The sequence below is a fragment of the Cygnus olor genome, chromosome 4 (assembly GCF_009769625.2).
Source record: "Cygnus olor isolate bCygOlo1 chromosome 4, bCygOlo1.pri.v2, whole genome shotgun sequence".
In the NCBI taxonomy this organism is placed as follows: domain Eukaryota; kingdom Metazoa; phylum Chordata; class Aves; order Anseriformes; family Anatidae; genus Cygnus; species Cygnus olor.
The window spans coordinates 22,099,883-22,118,188 of record NC_049172.1 but is presented as its reverse complement, the minus strand read 5'-3'; the positions used below and the strand labels follow the sequence as shown (position 1 = coordinate 22,118,188).

At 34.9% G+C, this 18,306-nt stretch overlaps 1 protein-coding gene and 2 long non-coding RNA genes across 3 annotated transcripts in view; 1 reads left to right on the top strand and 2 right to left on the bottom strand.

Moving 5' to 3' along the window:
* Positions 1 to 18,306, top strand: part of TENM3 (teneurin transmembrane protein 3) — a 1,331,063-nt gene that overhangs the window by 545,527 nt on the left and 767,230 nt on the right.
* Positions 5,935 to 18,306, bottom strand: part of LOC121068906 — a 30,619-nt gene continuing 18,247 nt past the window's right edge. The window contains exons 2-3 of the long non-coding RNA XR_005819130.1: positions 17,558 to 17,640; positions 5,935 to 6,252 (exon numbers count right to left, since the gene is read on the bottom strand). This is a non-coding gene — a long non-coding RNA (uncharacterized LOC121068906). The remainder of the gene's footprint in view (positions 6,253 to 17,557; positions 17,641 to 18,306) is intronic.
* Positions 12,008 to 13,622, bottom strand: LOC121068914. The gene is made up of 2 exons (XR_005819138.1): positions 13,410 to 13,622; positions 12,008 to 12,304 (listed from the first exon to the last, which is right to left on the bottom strand). It is a non-coding gene; the product is annotated as an uncharacterized LOC121068914 (long non-coding RNA).

Genomic DNA, 18,306 nt, shown 5'->3' with positions numbered 1-18,306 from the left:
CTTAGAGAAATAGTGCTTTATAGCTCCCCAAATGTTATATGTTAATGAAAAATCATTATATGTTTTAAGTGAATTGTACCTCTTATGAATACTTAGTAGTACCCATAGCATTAATTGGTGGCATGTTTTGTTTACAGAAAGTAAATATAAATGGGACATTGAAAACTGATGATTTTTAAGTCAGTGATTGCTACTTCTTTGCTCTTCAAAGTTAGTCAAATGCTGAATGAAGTTGGAGGAGAAAATTTTAACAAGAGAAAATATCCTTTGTTTTCAAGAATTATAATGGTATATCAGTCATTACTTGGAGACGCATTTCACAGATTTCTCCAAAAGGTGAAATCACCCATGATTATATCCTCATTAATATGGGGTCAAATTTTAGTGGTTTTTTTTTTGTTGTTCTTTTTTTTACTTAAGGGCATACATGTTGTTTTGTAATTCTCCAACAATGTGTGTGCTGGTAGATCCATGACAAATCTGGAAAATTTTAATTGTCTTTATTATGCTATCTTTCTGACATACAAGAAAACAAATTATAAACTCCCCTTGGAATTGCCAAAAGTTGCTTCAATATGTTCAATGCTAAATATCCCTCCAAATTTTTATTTGTTTCTGACTTTAGTTTAGTCAAGAATAACACCTCTGCTAGAGTCAGAAGTCATCCATGCATTATCACAAATATAAGAAAGTGCTGATTTTTTTTTCCTCGTCATGTTAATGATAATGTTTTCCTCGTCATGTTAATGTTAATGCTTTCATTCAAAGATGGTGAAACATTCTTTCTTCTGGCTTACATGCAAAGAGCAAAAATTCCTTTAATATTTAAACTTTTGACATTACCATGCTTTCACAGGGAAAATAAGTAAAGCCTTCTGCATATATCTATTCATTTTCTTGGTGATCATAAATAGCTTCTGTATGACTTGACAGCTTGGATGTTCCCATCTGAGTTAGGTTCAGGCCATTTGTTGGGTAGCAAGGGGAAACTCATATGACAGATGCCTACACTGGCAAGCCTAGAAGAGTTCTAACAGCACAGTAGTTACTCTTCGGGATTTATTCCTCTGTTAACAGAAGCCCATTTCCCACTAGATAATTAAATTAATATTAGTTTATTAGTTCTAAATTAGTTCTAAATAATTAATTCTAAAGTTATTTTTAGGTAAGGTGTAATATAAAAGTTGTCAGAAAAGATCTCTGTTTTAAAATACTTCTGTACAAGTATTTTAAAATGTCCTTAGATTTACGTATTTGAAAAAATGTTCCTGTAATTTTATGACCACTTAGTCAAAAGTGCAATATAACAAAGCATGAAGATGTACTTAGTGACTACTTACTGATACAAAATTGTATTTCTGTTATTGACCATAGCTTCAGAAAGTTGTTTCCAACAAAACAAGAAACCCTCATCTCAATCTGTAAAAATAACTTTTCTGAACTGCCTCCAAAAGTGAATATGTATATCAAACAACAAAAGGCATTTAATAGAAAATAAATGTGATCTCAGTTGTAACTGACCTTTAAGAGTTTGACATGTTGTCCACATCAAATGTTGTTTCTCAGTTAAAATGAAAATGCAAACGTTTAAAAATAAACTTGTAAGAAAAATGCAAGTGCATATGCCAAATCCTTATATGCTTATTTTTGGGGGGAATAGAGGATAATTGATATAATATGCTCATCATTCCGACTGTCATACAGTTGGATGACAGAACTAATAAATGCCCTTCCCTGTATGGATTCCTGACTGCCAGGGTGTCTGCCAGAACTATATTCCTGTACCTACAGCTGCAGCACTCCCTGACTCCATTATTAGCATGTTGGAGGCTAGTCTGTTTTGATACTAGAAGCTGCCCGGTATAGGAATAGGCAGTGAAAGAGGCCGTATCACTAAAGCATCTAAAACTTTAAAAAGAGAGGAGTGTAGCCAAGGTCAGATGAGTAGTTTGGGAAATACCAGGCTGCCTGTGAGACACAGAGTGGTAAGGTTCAGCAAGGGAAGGAACAAAGCCATAAGGTTTGCCTATATTAATTCATAACAAAACTGTCCATCAATCTTCTTCCTTAGACATTTTAAGTAGGTGACTGGTTAGCTATCAAAAAGTCTATGCAATTATTTGCCTAAATATGATTTTAGACACCTAATTTTAGTTTTGATAACAGTAACTGTAGGTTCCCTGAAGACAAAAAAGTTTAATGACAATCCTTAAAATTTTAAATTGAAATGCATTTGCTTTTCTTTGTAATATAAAATGATACAAAAAGCATTTAGGTTTAATTTTTGAATCCTCAGCACAGAAGTAACAGCAAAATCATGGTGTTCTGTTATGCCACAGTGTCATTTATCCATACTTGACCAAAGGGTCTGCCTCATGCTTTATCTTTTTCCATTAACTTTGAGCTAGAGGGCCAGGAACTACTAATGTTACATAACGTATATTGTAGTGCATTCACCTCAGTGGTATGTAGAAACTCATCTGTCCTGTACTCGCTTTCTGACAGTGTTCATCTTAGTGCAAATGAAAAAGCTGCTGTATATTTTTTTTCCCCCATGAATTGGTGATATCTTCCCCAGCAGCAGGAAATCTCTGTCCCTAAGTTTTCAATGAATAGGCAGATTGCACGTGTATATTTTCTTCAGTAGCACCAGCCTATCCTCTCTCATCTTTCACACTGGATCTTCTTTGGGGCACACAGAAAACGGGACAAAGGAGAGTTCATCTTTTCCATGCCATACGTCCTAAAGCTGTGATGTCAGACTCTGCTAGGGACAATCTTAAAAGACTATTCTTTCATCTTTTCTCTATTGTTTTACAATAGTTTGTTTATTTATTTCAAATATTATCTAATTGTTTATGAAAGGGTGGTATTGGAATAAGGTATTTTTTCAATAGCTTCTGATATATATCAAAGCCTCCAGCATGTTGTCTCGTGTTTCCAGCCTCACCCCCTATCCTTTTTCTGTGCCACCTTGTTTTGTCACTATATCAGAAATTCATTGTCTGAGGACATTCATGGGAGCAGAAATAAGTGATTTTTTATCAGCATGTTTGATGAACTCTTTCAACAATGTTCAGAAGAACTGATGAAGTTTGTATTTGCTGTCCTGAAGTACGGAGCATTTATGTACACATAGTAGAAACCCCTGCCAAAGACTGAGTGGTGTAGGTAGCCTCTAAAAGAGTGAAGGAGAAGTGAAAGGTATTTGTATTGTTCTTCTATTGCCATTTTGATTAAATATGTTTTCTTCAAAGAATATAGTAGAGTTTTAGCTGTTGCTGGTTTCAGACATAAACATTCAGGTATAAAGCAACATGGTATCATTTTGAGACAGTCAACCTGGAATCAAAGAGAATTTTCAACAGGTTGGCAGTCCTTATGTCTGAGTAAAACCTAAAGCTCTGGTCTGATGCGATCTGGAAATGAAGTGTTTGAGGCTTTTTTAAACAAGAAGGTGAAACTGAAAGTTTCATGTCATTTGAATTAAAAGGTTTCTGTAGCTCAGTAAATCAATCAATCAGTTGCACATCTTTTTCTTTTTTTTTTTTTTCCAGTGATTTTACTTCATTCATTTCTACCTTTGTAAATAGCAATAGATGCAGCCAAATAATTACACTTAAAATCACACTTAATTCCGTACTGTTTGGCACAACTGCCCTTCCCTATTGGGAAGTAGTGGAATTTTCCCTCCAAATTAGAATTTTTGCCACCAGATGAGTAGTAGTAACATACTTTGCTGTGCATTAAGGGGAAGTGCATTTATAGCTTTCTATGGCATACTTTACTTGTGAATCAATGGAATGTCAGTTTTCCAGCCTTTGCTATAGTTTACATCATTTAACAAGTCAGTTGTGAAACAGCAGACTTTGGCTTTTAATAGCAGAAACTGTGTATATGTGTCTGGCTTTTGCTGGCTAGATGCGATCTTAGCATTCCCTTGAATTTTCTGTGTTGCCTTCATGTGGGAACAAATGTAGTTCTTTAGTTTTTAGCCATACCATTATCTTTCCAGTATCCATTTGTATTTAAATATATTAAACATTCTTTTTTATCTTTTAAGGCACTTAAAAGTTTTTCGTTGTGGCAATTCAGTGTCAAATATTTTAGAGACAAGACTAAGAAATGCGAGAAATGCGTTTTTATATGGGGTGTGTGTGCTAATTTCAGTCTTGGAATTAGGAAGTATTGCCCCTGTAAATGAGTGCTGAACATAACCGTGCAAAGTATCCAGTCAAAAACCCAAAATAATGAAAACAGTAGCCAGCGGACATAGCTTTACATCATGTGTTTTTATACATATATTTTTTACATGCCTGCTTTGTGCATTTTGCCTTTAAAAATCAAAATAGGTTATCGGCTGGTATCTCTCTAGCAAGCCTGCATTTTCTCTAGCAGAAACTTATACAAATTTCAGTAGGTCAGCTTGAAAGATGGGAAAGCCATCTAACTAATAACCAATAGAAAATCCAGGCTAGATCAAATAGAACAAAATGTCTGCTGGACTTCACTTTGATTTCAGTGTTCAGTCAGAATAAAAAGGTGAAATAATTGCCTCGTTGAGGCAACTTGCAAAACCCCGAGATTTTCAAGTGCCCGGAGTTTGTTTCAGGTGAGCAATTAAACTGTCAAATCCCTGAACTGAGAAATAAAAGCTGAAAAGAAAGTATTTCTTTGCAAAGTTCAGTATTCTTGTTTATATGTGAACAGCAGTTGGCCAACTTTGCTTGCCAGTTTGCAAGTTTCAGCTTCAGCCTCATACAGTGGAGGGGTTTCATGCAGGAATCTTCCTGCATTTGTGTGTGTATTGTGCTCGGCTGGAGGGAACTACCCTCCATGTTTTCACACCATATGTGCTGGGCAGTTGTGATTTGGAGGTTGTACAGTTCAGAACTGTGAGATACATGTCTTCAAAATGGATAATTTACTTGAGTAATAAGATGGTCTTTCAAATCCTTTCACAGTTAGAGAGAAATCCCAGGGATGTCAAATGCAACAGAGTCTTGCTAAACGGGAAAGAAGCCCAATTCATATGCAGGCTCAGAGGTAGTGTAGATCCCCGCACGTCTACAAAATAACATATTCAGGAGCCTTCTAGATTTCAGAGACTCCGGAGGAAAAGATGAACTGAGCTGTTCTGAGGTATTTTGAACCACAAGAAATTTTCCTATCACTTCTTCGAAAAAGCATTCCCTGGTTTTGACCTGGTTTAATTTTGTTAGCTTTAGTTCTCCTGGGCATCCGTGCTTCATCCCTTGAGTTTAATTTTATGTGACAAGTTGGGATCTTAATATTTCTTAATTAACAGTTCATTCTCTCATCAAAACTGCAGAGCTCCCAGATGATTGGCTAGTATGTCCCTAAAGTTGTGCCGTACGTAATTGTTGCACCTGTTACAGTGTCATGGGGCCCTGGAAGTCCATGGGATTTAGATCATTTTGATGCTCAATATATTAGTGCTTTGTTTTTCTCTCTGTTTAATAAATTCCTAGCCTTGATGTTCTGTAAGTGATTCTTCTGCATCTCAGTTGTCATATGCCAGCATCAATTTTCTGATGAAACTAACTGAATTGTTACGGGGGTAAAGAAGTCTATCATCAATAGTAAATAAATGAATTCACGCTGTAGGTTTTTTATTCAACTTTTTGTTGATGGTGAAGATGGCCTTCATTTATTAATGCTATGTTGATCAATCTAAGGAATACGTATTTTTAGATAATAATGGTAAGATTATAAAAATATTTATTCTTTCTACATGTCTTTGTACAAGATTTCTATTTTCAATTACAGAAACATAGTTAAAGAAATGCAATTATATTGTCTCAAATTATGTAGAAACATTTTTGATGTGACTATCCAGACTAAGCATTGTAAATGAACGAGGGCCTTATTTGGATTTGCAGATGAGACATCTCAAACAGATTTTAATGGCAGCTTATAATTTAATTAACAATTTACCAGGACTGTATAGATTCATGACATGTTAGCAGTCAGATTTTTTACCAGCTTCATTTAGAAGCACCCAGAGAAAGGGAAAAACAAAAAGCAAAACCAGCCAACCAAAAAAAATAGATCCTTGGGAGAAAGACGTTCTTTGCTTCCTACCAATTTATAGCACAGGTTATGTTTCACTCTTTTTACGTGCAGAATGATGCTTCCATCTTTGGTCCGACACATCCCTTTGTAGATGAGCTCCTCTACCTCTATTTCCTAGAAGCAATACTTTCTACAGTCCAGAGTTCCTTGATCCATCTGAGAAAAGGGTGGGAACAAATTTTTACTAGCTAGCAGAAAGATTCTATTCTCAAAAAATGAAGCTAAGTAATTTTTTGAGACCAGAAGTTGTTCTAAATGCTTACTGCTGCAATCTCTATTCATTGCTATCACTGCAGCCACTGTTACCAGACAGTGAGATGCATATCATTAAATTTGAGAAGTGTGTGATTCAGAATTTTTGGCTCACGAAGTGTTTCTAACAAACAAACCACAATAAAAGTAAGATGATATAGTAGCAGCATATCTGAAATTCACAAGAGGTACATGATATTATGAAGCAGCTGGCATTTCAAAAAAAAAAAAGGATTTCTTAAGGGTGAGTTTTTTTCAAGATTTTTCATTGATGAAAACCCAACTCTTAAAACTGCAGGCAGTAGGATGCCTTAGGCAGCCAAGCATATCAAAATATGGTGCATGGAGTGACTTTTACTACTCTTGCTATTTAAAGACCTATTTTCACGAACTTATTAACTACTAGTGATCCCAAAGGAAAAATACAATTAAAACTTAATCATACCAAAAGCTGAGGTTCTTCTGATTCAGCGAACTTGTAATCTTTGATATTTAGTACTTTACTTGTAAATGTCTTAGTACTAAGAATGCAAGATGTATAAATTAGCTTACGTTTTCAAGAATGCTGCTCCTCCAAACTCGCATGGCATGTTTTGCCCTTTCTGAGTATGTTTCAGTCCATCTTCTCTATGTGTCTGTAAGACTTCCAGGAATTCTGATTGCCAGTATTAATATTATTTTATTTTTACATCTGAGCAGATGTTATGCCTTTTAAAAATCATGTTACACAACCTCCTCATACACACGCCCATTCTGCTCAAAAGACTTGTACAGTAAATATAAGCAAGAAGAATATGAGCAGCTTTTAAAGAGAGTTTTTGCATACAGATGTACAAATGACTGATTTTTGATGGTTGTTTTATCTTCCAATTTGAAAACTAAATGAGAATAATTTGAGACAGATCTTTGTAAATATTTAATCTGTGATTGAAATCCGGAACAGTCAAAAATGTTTATTTTGAGGAAATTAGGTTTTTCATTTAAAAATACAAAAGTCAAATGCACCAACTGGGAGAAATATCATAGTTTAATCAGTGCAATGTGAGCTCTTTCATTAATGTTTTAATACTTTTTTCACTCAAAGATTTTGCAGAAAGTTATTTCACATATCTTCTCTGTGGTACGACTACTTTGTAAAATGACAGTAACCAAACAAGAGCTTTGCAACATTTTTCTTTATGATATTTTGGTCACAGGATATGGATCCCCTTTTCCTATGTTGGCTTTTTTCAGCCAACCTCTGAAGAGAACCTTGGACAAATCCTACTCCTGCTGTTACCAATAGAATTAAATAATAATAATAATAATAATAATAATAATAATAATGATGATGCAATGCTTTTTCAAATGAATAACACTGTATTTCAGTTCTCTTAGATGCAGTCCAGAATTTTGTTATCTCTTGGTTTAACTGAAAAATTTCACTGGTCACAGTGTTCTAATTTGAACTTTTGAACTTCTGAATAATTGTTATAGGATCAGTTAATTACCTAATCATCACTTATGCCTGCTTAAATTAAGAAAGAGTAAGTTTACAAATGAAGTACATTTATTTCACTTACTGTAAAAAAGTTCTTATTTCAAATACGAAAGCCTTTTTTACAGTAATTGGCAGTTTTTGACTAACTGCAATAGGAATGTATTTGAGGTCTCATATTACTTTCTATACCACTTTTCTGTAAATTCCGGTCTGTTGATTTCACACAACTCAAGTTTCTGTATTCAGTAGCAATAACGAGCAAGCATAGCTAATCTTCTTCAGAATCAAAACTTCTTCTTCATAAAGGTGGTTTATAAAATAAAATTCCATTCTGTTTCCAGGGTAAAAAAGAATTGTGCCTGTTCACAAAACCAAAATTCCAGAAATAAAGATGGATTTTGCTTGTCAACGGAGCCATGAGCTTTTTAAAACCTAGAATTTACAACTCTTTTCAAAGCAGTTATAAAGGAAAAAGAGTAGTTCAAAGAAAAAAAAAAAACACACTTTGTTACTATTTTTCATAGTGGGGGTTTAGAATAGCATCCTTACTAGCCACACTCTAGGAAGAAATACAATTAAAAGACTCAGAGAGAGTCTTTTACCTTTAGTAATTTTAATCAGTGATACATTTCCATAAACACATTTTTTCTGTAAACAATTTGCAAGGGAATGTATTTCATGCTGTTTTAACATGCTGAGACCAACTTTATTCTGATACATTCAGGTCTTTTAAAACAACTGAAATAGGACTCATTCTGTGCTTGCTGGAGGGCGCCATGTCACAAAGATTATAAAACTATAAACAACTGCATTCTCCTTATGACTGGCCTTAAGACATCTAAAATTACTTATTATTAGACAGTTTGCAAATAACCCTTTCATATCTTTCATCTCATTAAAGCTGTAGATTGCTGGTTACCATACAGGCAGTACCTACAGTTTATATTAAATAACTGTCTGATTTGTTTTTTCCACTAGTGTGACAACATGGTTCTTGAAACTATTTTGGAAGTTAAATTTTTAAAACAGCTTCAACACATCCTCTGTGTGGTCTAGGATTAAATTTCAGGTGTACGATCACAGAGTTCATGATGTCGGAGGTGTTCTGACAGACAAGGAAATTTGTTTTTCCCTAATTGGTAGGTTCATCCTCCCAGCTAAATGAGAACTAAAGGGATGTTCTTATCTATAGAAAAGACCCTTCTGTCGATATTGATCTGATCTCTGTCAGAGAGATTTATAGCTATTCATCAAGGTATTTTGTAACACAATTTCCTTGTAAAGCCATTTGATGCCTAGAAATTCCATATAATGGTAAAACTTAGGAAGAAAATAAATAAAAAAAAAATCCAAGGGAATTGTTCTTTCATTAAAGAAAGTGTACCCATATGAAAAATTTCAGCTTTAGTTAAGGTAGAAAAGAGTGTCCTTCTGAACTGGAATGGAATTACTAGTTCTTCTTAGCATTTAGACATTCAACTCTATATATGAGATTTGGGATCTGCAATTTCTACTGGGTCATATGCCCCGTAAACCTATCTACAGACCAGATACACTTTCATAAATGTATATGTAGTTAATTTCATGTTCATATTTCATATTCATATCAGCCACACCTACTTTTCTATAATATTTGATTAAATCCTGAAGCACTGCTTTATCATAATAGGTCTCACATAGCTTACGCTCTGGCACTCAGAAACAGTATCTCCCAGACACACAGATGAATACAGAGAGCAAGAAGTGGAACTAAGCTGCTAAATCAGTTTGGTGACTCGAGACTTCTTTCAGGTACGAAGAACCCAGTGTCATTATATTATTAGCGTTTTTCTGTTCTCCTTATATCAAACGAGCATCAGGGGCAGGGAGAGAAATTCTGGCAATAACAGGTAAATGACTGAATAGCCCAAGCGCACAAAGCAGCAGTATTCTTTTCATAGAACTTGCTATGAGGAGTACTGTTTCCTGAGCTGCGTTCACTTGCAATGCGAGCGAAATGTGCTAATGGTTGTTACAGTTTGCTCCTTTACCAAGAAACTTGAACTTCTCTTCTTATTAGAAGGTATTTGAACAGGATATTTTTTGTCTCCCATTTATGTTTAGTTTAAGTGTTCCATGGCTTCTAATTACTAGAATTTACATTCCTTAATTTATTTTTACCTGCCAAAGATCGCAACTCTGTGTTTGAAAGTGATTTTGACTTTGTTTATTAATTTTAGGTTTTAAAATAAAAGTATCTTTATAGTCTCTTTACGTCTGAGCAGCTACTCTGAGCCTACAATGCTTCAACTATTTTGTTCATATTTTTAGCATATTATCTGCCCCCTTTTCATCACTAAGGTGATAAAACAAGCTTTGGTTTCATTGTGTTATCCTAACTTTTTGTCTTCAATACTATATATCAACTTAGTTGGGTTCGATATGCAAAAGACTGGCTAAAACTGAACTTAAAATAATGGACAAGCAGTGGCATTCCTGTCTCCTTGTCCCACCTACAAGGGATGGAGGCAGGACACCTCTCCATATCCCCTCTTCTGTGTTTTTTGTTCTTTATCCCTTCCTTCTGATCTGTTTACTACCTCATATGGCCAAGTTTACCGAACAATATTTTGGATCTTTCTTGGCTTCTGATGTTCCTCTGCTACTAAACATATTTTTGCCTGAAAAACAACATTTTATGAAACCCAGACTCCCTTTTTGTTATGGCTTCATTTAGGCTGTGGGGATATCCTGTTAGTTTTAATGTTTTCCTGTTATTGTGGCTTCCACTAAACTATCAGCACAGTGTTTCATCTGTCTTCTTCTGTTTTGTGTCGTGAAAGCACTATGGACAAATGAGCAGATGCCCTGCCTTTTCCATCAAATCCACCTGCATGTCCTTGTGTTGCCACTTAGGTTATCACACGTCACTCCATGTGTGTGTGTGCAGCCATAAGTATTTAAATACAAATGCATATATATATATATATATATATATATATATATTCACACACACAAGAAGTGTTCTTGAGAATCTGTTTTTTACGTAGCAGTGTAGCAAGTGGATCAGGGAATGTTTTTAAATGAGGGAGAAACAGCAAGAGAAGTACTTTTTAAACTAACAATGATTATTTTCTATACTTTTTCTGTAACCATCTATAGAAATATCCAGAGTATAAAAAAATGAAAAGTTCTTCCATAGTTAGTCTGTATGTTCTGTGAGTCAATCTGGCAAAGCCTCTTGCTTTGACAGACTGTAACGTCCTAAGGGGTTTTTGCTAGAAATGTTGTTTTTATGTGTATGTATATATTTATTTCATTATTTTAAAATACTTTAATTATGTCATCTATTAGGTTTGACTTTCTGCCTTGCATTTTGTCTGTCTGGCGCTACCTGGGAAATCAATGTGTACATATTAGCATAACATTGCACATATACTTTGTAAAGCAATGTGGGAATAAATGATAGGGCAAGATTTAAGATGAAGGAAAATGAAGAAATACCATAGTGTCATACAGGTCTTCTGGTTACAGTTCCATGTTACTGTATACAAAAAGCACAGGCAGCAGCGAGAGGTATTTCTATTGAATTCAGTCCATTGCTCTGTTTGGTCAACAGTAGAGGAGATACAGTAAGTAACAGCAGGCAGCCAGGAAATAACTTGGAAATCAAATTTTATATGACTTTTTTACTGAATTAGCAACTTGGCCATTGCCAGGGAACTGACTAGGATCCACCAGGGCACAAGCTGTTTCACTTCAAAGCAACCTGATGGGAATGATTTCTTTGGTTCCGCTACTGGCTGTGACCTTGTGTCCCAGCGGGTGGCTCTGTTCTGTGTGACTGACTTCCTCCCTCTCCCTTTGTGCACGTGTGCATAGTTAGCGATTCTGTCTAGTAGACCAACCAAGTAAACATTGTTTGCCTTTGGGGAACAGAAATATGACAATGGCAGTGGACTGCAGTTGCTCCCTGTCACTGTGTTTTGGGGTGTTTCCCCCCCCGTTTTATTTCCTATTTTGTTTTGCTTCCCAAGGTTCTGTTTTGTTTGATGGAGGAAAATGTTTTTGCTTGGAATAAGGTGTAATAACAGTTATAAAACTTGCATTCATGATTTATTTTAATTAGGATCAATGTTAAAAAATTCAGATTTAAAAACAGTAGAGGTGGCATGTGTTTCTACTTTTTTTTTTCAACTTACTTGTTGAATTGTTGCATTTTCACATTTAGTAAAGTTTAGACCCTGACAGAAGAACTTTGGAAGAATGTTTTCCTATTCACGAACACATAAGTAACTCCTGTGAAGTTAGGAGGAGTGTTTTGTGTTTTTTTTTTCCCCACTTGTCATAGTTTGCCATAAAACTCTTCTTCTGGTCCACATCCTTGTGATATTAACTCTAAAGGAACGCATGCAGCTGCTTTTGTTACTTGCGAATTCCACAGAAGTAGTGTGTTTTGGGTTCAGACATTTACTAAAACTTTTGCTGTTCTGTAGTCTGTTAGGTAGAAAACATAAAAAGACAAAATAAAATTAATTCCTCAGAGCATACTTAACAATTAATATTTGTCCTTATCCTTAGTTAATGTAAACTGTCTTGCTGTTAAGTGAAGCTTGAATTCTTTCCTCCTCTTATTTCTCCACCTCTACTTGCTTACCACCACCCTCCTCAGATGGGACAGGAAGGGCAAAAAGGGCTAAAGTTAAGACACTTCTTTTGCTGTTCTAATGTACCAGTCTTGTTTATTTCTCTAATGAAAAAAAATTCTTCTCATTGTCCGTGTTTAGATACCTCACAGCAATTGTCAGGACGTGAATGTTATTATTTTACTTGCTTCTCCCCTTCTCCTTAAGATCTGCCAACCAGTATTTCTTCTGAATGTCTAAATTCTTTCTCCTCCTTATATTAAGGCTGCTTGTCTCTCTGAAGGCTCCTTATTGTGTAGTCTTCCTGCTAGATTCATAACAAGTCTTACTCTGTAAGCATCATCTAAAGACTAAATCTGTCTTCACAAATGGGGAAGGTAGAAGTGCAGTGTCTAATGAGAGTTTTTTACCCTATCTGCTCTCTTGATTTTGCTGTTCTCATTTTAGGTACTATATCACAGCACAGTGATAAAGATTTCCTCTGAAATCCAAATCACTTATTCTACCTTAATTTTCTGTCATTTCATTCAGGGTCATTTCCTGTGGTCGTTTTCTGTCTTACTTGTCTTCTGCTATTCTGTATGCATTTTAAAAAGCTTTTCTTTTCCCCTGTAGCTTTCATGTGTTTTCTTAATGTATCACATTTCTATAAATCAGTTCAATGCATTAATAATTACATTATTGTTCATGAAGTGAAAGCTTCTTTATCGTTAGGCCACTGTTTGTATATTTAAGAAGGCCAACAAGAACTAAGATGTAATCAGTCTACATTGCAAGGCAATACTACTATTCAAATAGTAGCTTTTTAAAAAACAGCCATAAAAAATAGGTGTTTGGCCAACGCACACGTTTACTTCTAGTATAAAATCATTATGTATATTATTTTGTATATGAGTAACAGAAGGGAAAAAAAAAAAAAAAGAAAGAAAGAAATGGAAACCTTTCCAAAGAACTACCTGTTTTTGCAGAGAAAGTTCCTGTCAAACAGTATTTGATTATGTAAGGAAAGCTGTAGCTTGACTCGCTAAGATAAGAAATAAGGAATGTCAATTTGCTTGGCTCCTGGCTCTTGCTGTAGCTCTTGCTTATTCATGTTAACTATACTGTAAGTAGCATTTAAATCACAGGCAATGCACATTAAGACAAGAACAATTTTTTTGTTAGTGTATGTGCACATATTGACACACACAACTCTCATGGTGCTCTGATAAAATATATAGACCTTTACCACGCACAGCTATGAAGTGTGCAGTTTGGCTGCTTAAATAAGTGTTCCTTTAGAAACAGCTTTTATATTGACAGACTCCTAAATTTTTGGTGTGTTTTCCTTCTGTTTTTATGTAATTAAAGCTTTGTGTGGTAGATGTTTTCCAATACTAGGGAGAGGGGAGTGTAATAAAAGGAATGACAAGGAATTTTGCACAACAGGTGCAATAAGGATGCAATACTTCTATATTACACATATGAACAGCTTATCAGTGGATTTTCTGTTTGCTAAGTATGTGGAAATATGTTAGGAAATTGATGTGTCATATGAAAGTATGCAAATTAGAACATTTACCAAAAAATAAGTAAAAAGGTGCCAAAGTTGAAACAGTATAGAATAAGTAATAGAGACTGGTGATAAGTTCTGTGTTCCCTAAAACTAATTTTTGGTTGAAGGCATTAGGAAAAATTAGGATTGTTTTTCACCCTTTTAAAGAAAACCTTTAAAAGAAAAAAAAAAGTGTTTCCATTAGAAAATATACAACTGGGAAAAAGGTTATCTTTGTATTTGTTCTTACTTTTTTCAACCAAAATTCTGAATTGGCTTTTCTAGTCACTTTATGACCCTTTCCTCTGAAGTTACATACTCAGAAAAGACATGCTAATATTTACCAATACCAGCACTACCAGCACAAATAGAGTGTAAAAATAATGAACACCTCATTAGAGTTTGAATACTTTGAATGTTTTTTCCTAGTGACCTGTAATGCATAAAGGAAAAAAAAAAAAAAAAAAGATTAAATACCTAAGCAAAGTGCATTGTTAGTGTGAAAAATGAACTAATAGCCTTCTTTTTTCCCCATGACATTGAAGAAGAAGTTGTCCAGCAGGAATAAAAAATAAATTTGTGTAAGACTGGAAGTAGTTTTGCTTATACACTGGTTGTGAGAGATATATTGATCATCTTGCTTCAGGATATAAAATAATTGCCATTAGAGATTGAGGAGGAGTTCTGTCCCTCTCTCATAGTACAGCAGTCTACATACACTGCAAACTTTTCTGTCTTCTTAGGAGGTCCAGTTACAGGTCACTGCCTGAAGCAAGGTGACAACTGGAATTGATGGGCCATCATAATTTTCAATAATTTGCTCTATTTAGTGCAAAAGTATCATCCAGAGTGGAGAAAACTCACAGTAATCTATTCATCAGTTTTTGTATTGGTATCATTTGAGTTCTTTAACCTTTTGAGAAAAATTATTTTTCTCCAGTTGGTTTTTGGAATGCAAAGAGGGAAATGGAGCAATACAAAATAACTGAATATCACATATTATAAAAACATGGAAATGTGCCCAAATTGCTAAATGTAAATCTGTCCAAACCTCTGTGGATATATTCCCAGCACTTTTACTCAGAATTTGAATAGGAATAAGGCCAAGGGATTGGCTACAAAGAAAGCACATTATCCACTACTGTGCATGTATTCCCGTTGTCTTTCCAATTAAAAGGAAAGCTTCCATTTGTCTGTGTGGATACATACATGTAAGGCAGCTTTACGTATGATCCTTGGCTTGAGAGAAAAAATTCATCTTCTCTATCTGTCTGAAGAGTAGATATTTCCACTTTGCTTTTGTTTCTCAGAATTTAGTCTTACATTGTATCTGCATTGAATTTCCCAACACCCAGGGAAATTGGTTCTTGTCTTCTAGTTGAGCTCCCTGGTAATTCCTAGTTCTCATAGTTAATGTCAGAAATATGATCTAGTATAAATCATAGCAATGTATAATACATACAACTTTTTATTTTAGTTTTAGATATTTTTGGAGACATTTCTGATTCATTTTGTGAAGGCAAATCCTTTAGGAAATGTTAAGAAATTAATAGGAGCAATCTATAATAATGTCTGTCGATACTATATTTAAATAGTTTAAAATCTAAATTGGGTAAATACAAAATTAGTGAGTTGTCCAGTAAGTGTTTCTCATTTCTAAAAATATTCCCACCAATATCTGTTTAAGCCAGGTGATTTTGTGCTGTATGTACAACTACCAGTTTCATATTCTGAGGGTGAAGTGGACTGAAATTTTATTATAAGCACAATTCTAGTGTTTACAGAGAAAGTTATAGCTGTATTTGTCCAATTAATTTCTTCAGCATGATTGGTTTACTCAAGAAATTATAATAAACACCTTATAATTACTTCTGAATATTTCAGATTAGCATCATGACTTGACTGCAGAAATCTTTTCAGTGACCATCTGTATATCTGTTTGAATGACCTTGAAGGCATTTTTTTTTCCTTATGTAATACCTAGTCACTACTTATTATTAAAAAATACTGTTCCTGTCTCTTTGCTCCTCTGTAGCTTATTTCTCGGTAGTAAAGTTCAGAGGGTCACATGAAAATGAAGAATGGAATTAGGATTTTGATGGATTTCATAAGAAGAAAGAAAATCAAGATGAACTTGATAACGTTTTTATACTACAGGAAATCAGTTGCCAAACAACACTGAGTCTATTCCATCACCCCTTCAATATTTGCACACATAACTATATATTAATGACATTATATAAATATAGGAAAGTCTAGCCTACTTGCTTACACTACCCATAAATAATTCCTGGTTCTAGAAATTCGCGTTATGTGATCATTAACTCCACATAGAGCAGTTATCAGTTGGCCTAGTGATTCTGTACATAGACGTCATTGTCATTTCCTCAAAGATCTGCCCATGTCTAATGACAGTGGGTGTATTTTAGAATTCACTGGTCTTGAGTTTTGACAAGGAGCCACTGTTCTGTAATCTATGCACAGAACCACTAAAAAGCATCTGCTTTGTTCCCTTTTGCTGTCACATATTCTTACAATATTTTAGCAGTACTTCTGCATTATTCTTGCTCCAGACCGAGAAGTGGCTGAAACATAGCTGAAAAGGGCTGCTGTGCTTCCGAGCCAAAGAATAAATTTTCTGTTGCTAAGAGCAGGGGTTATATTCTTTCTTGGTTTTCTTTTGTTTTGTGTTTGTGTCCCTGGTATCTACAGTTTTCTGGATCAATTGTGCATGGTGTCTAATGTGCTATTTTATATTCCTTTTTTTCTTGTGCCTGCTGGTTCATAACTCTTAATTGCCACTCAGTCAGAACATACACTTCCTAGTTACTATAAATGTGTTTTCTCACAGAAAACATTTTAATCATATATAAGTTTTTTTTTATATAAGAACTGTTGAATCCACTCTCCACAGTATTCTCTCTTAAGAACCTGAACCTACCGTGGGCTGGATTTTTCTAAGTGTGCCGGATTGCTTTGTGATTTCAATAGTTTTAGCAAATTATGAAGAATTTTGTTCATTGTCAGATGAACCTTTTTAAGAACAGGAGAATTGGGCGAGCAGTGCATAATTTTAGATTGTTGGCAGAACAGCGGAATACACATGCTTTGAAAGCTTTTTTTTACCTAAACATTTCATTGTTACTAATGAAGCTGATTTTGAGCAGTTGTCGAGGAAGGAATCATGCCAGTCCCTAGAAACAACAGTACCACGGTGTGGGAATTTTCTATTTTTTTGCAATTAGTTAGTGGCAGAGGTTAAGAGAACTCAACTGGGTAATTTCTTTCCATCCCTTACAAAACAAATAATGCAAATTCTGACTGTAAGCGCACCTAAAAACAGACGTGTAATAACAAGTTAGATTCATCGCTTTCTAAGACTGTTCTTTTAACATGCAGCCTGAATGGAAATGACTGCTGTGCTGGATTTGCCATAAAAGTCTGAAAAGTTAGCACCACTGCAATGTAAATGTAGAGTGAACATACGCTTTCCAACAAATGCTGCAGCTTTGTTTTGGGCACTTCTGAACATGCATTCCCGTTTAATTAAGAAAATTGTAATATCCTTACCTTTTCCAAATAAGAAACTCTGGGGAACACTTTGAGGAACTCTCCTTTATTTCATATTCTCTGCTTTCAATCTCATTCAGACTCTGTAAAAGGCAATCAAGTCAGAATGCAGTTTGGCTTTCATTACTTAATATAACAGAGATTGTCATGTGATAGAAGCTGTTCTTCTGACCATGTTTGCTAAAACATTATTTCAGTAGCATTTATAAACCTCATTATGCATCTTGCATCCTCCTTCTCAAATGACAGCTTATTTCAGTGATCTCTGTGTGCTCTGTCTGAGGGCACTAGGTTGGCATCCCGTTTTTCTTCTGCAGTTGACCCTGCCTGAGCTGGGGGATTGGTGAAGATGATCACCAGCGGTCCCTTCCAACACAACTCATCTGTGATTCTGTAATGCTGACAGTCAGTATCAAGCAGTAAGGGAGAACTTTGCACCTTTTATTGCTTGCATGGGAATTTTCATCTTTATCACCTTTAGTTCATTTATATAAATGGATTTGTTGAACTTGTTAACTCGATTCTTTTATTTAGTATTGTTGAGTTAGATTATGGACATATCCTTCCTTAATTGCGTATCTCAAACCACTTCATGCTGCTTCCATCTCCTATGAGATAAAGTATTTAGGAGCTAGGCTGTTGTTAAACAGTCCCTTAATTGGGGCTTTTAGGTTATCATACCCATGGGTAAGTGCCATCATCTTCAAATTATTTTTCAGTCAAAGCAGGTAATATATCTATTTAGTATT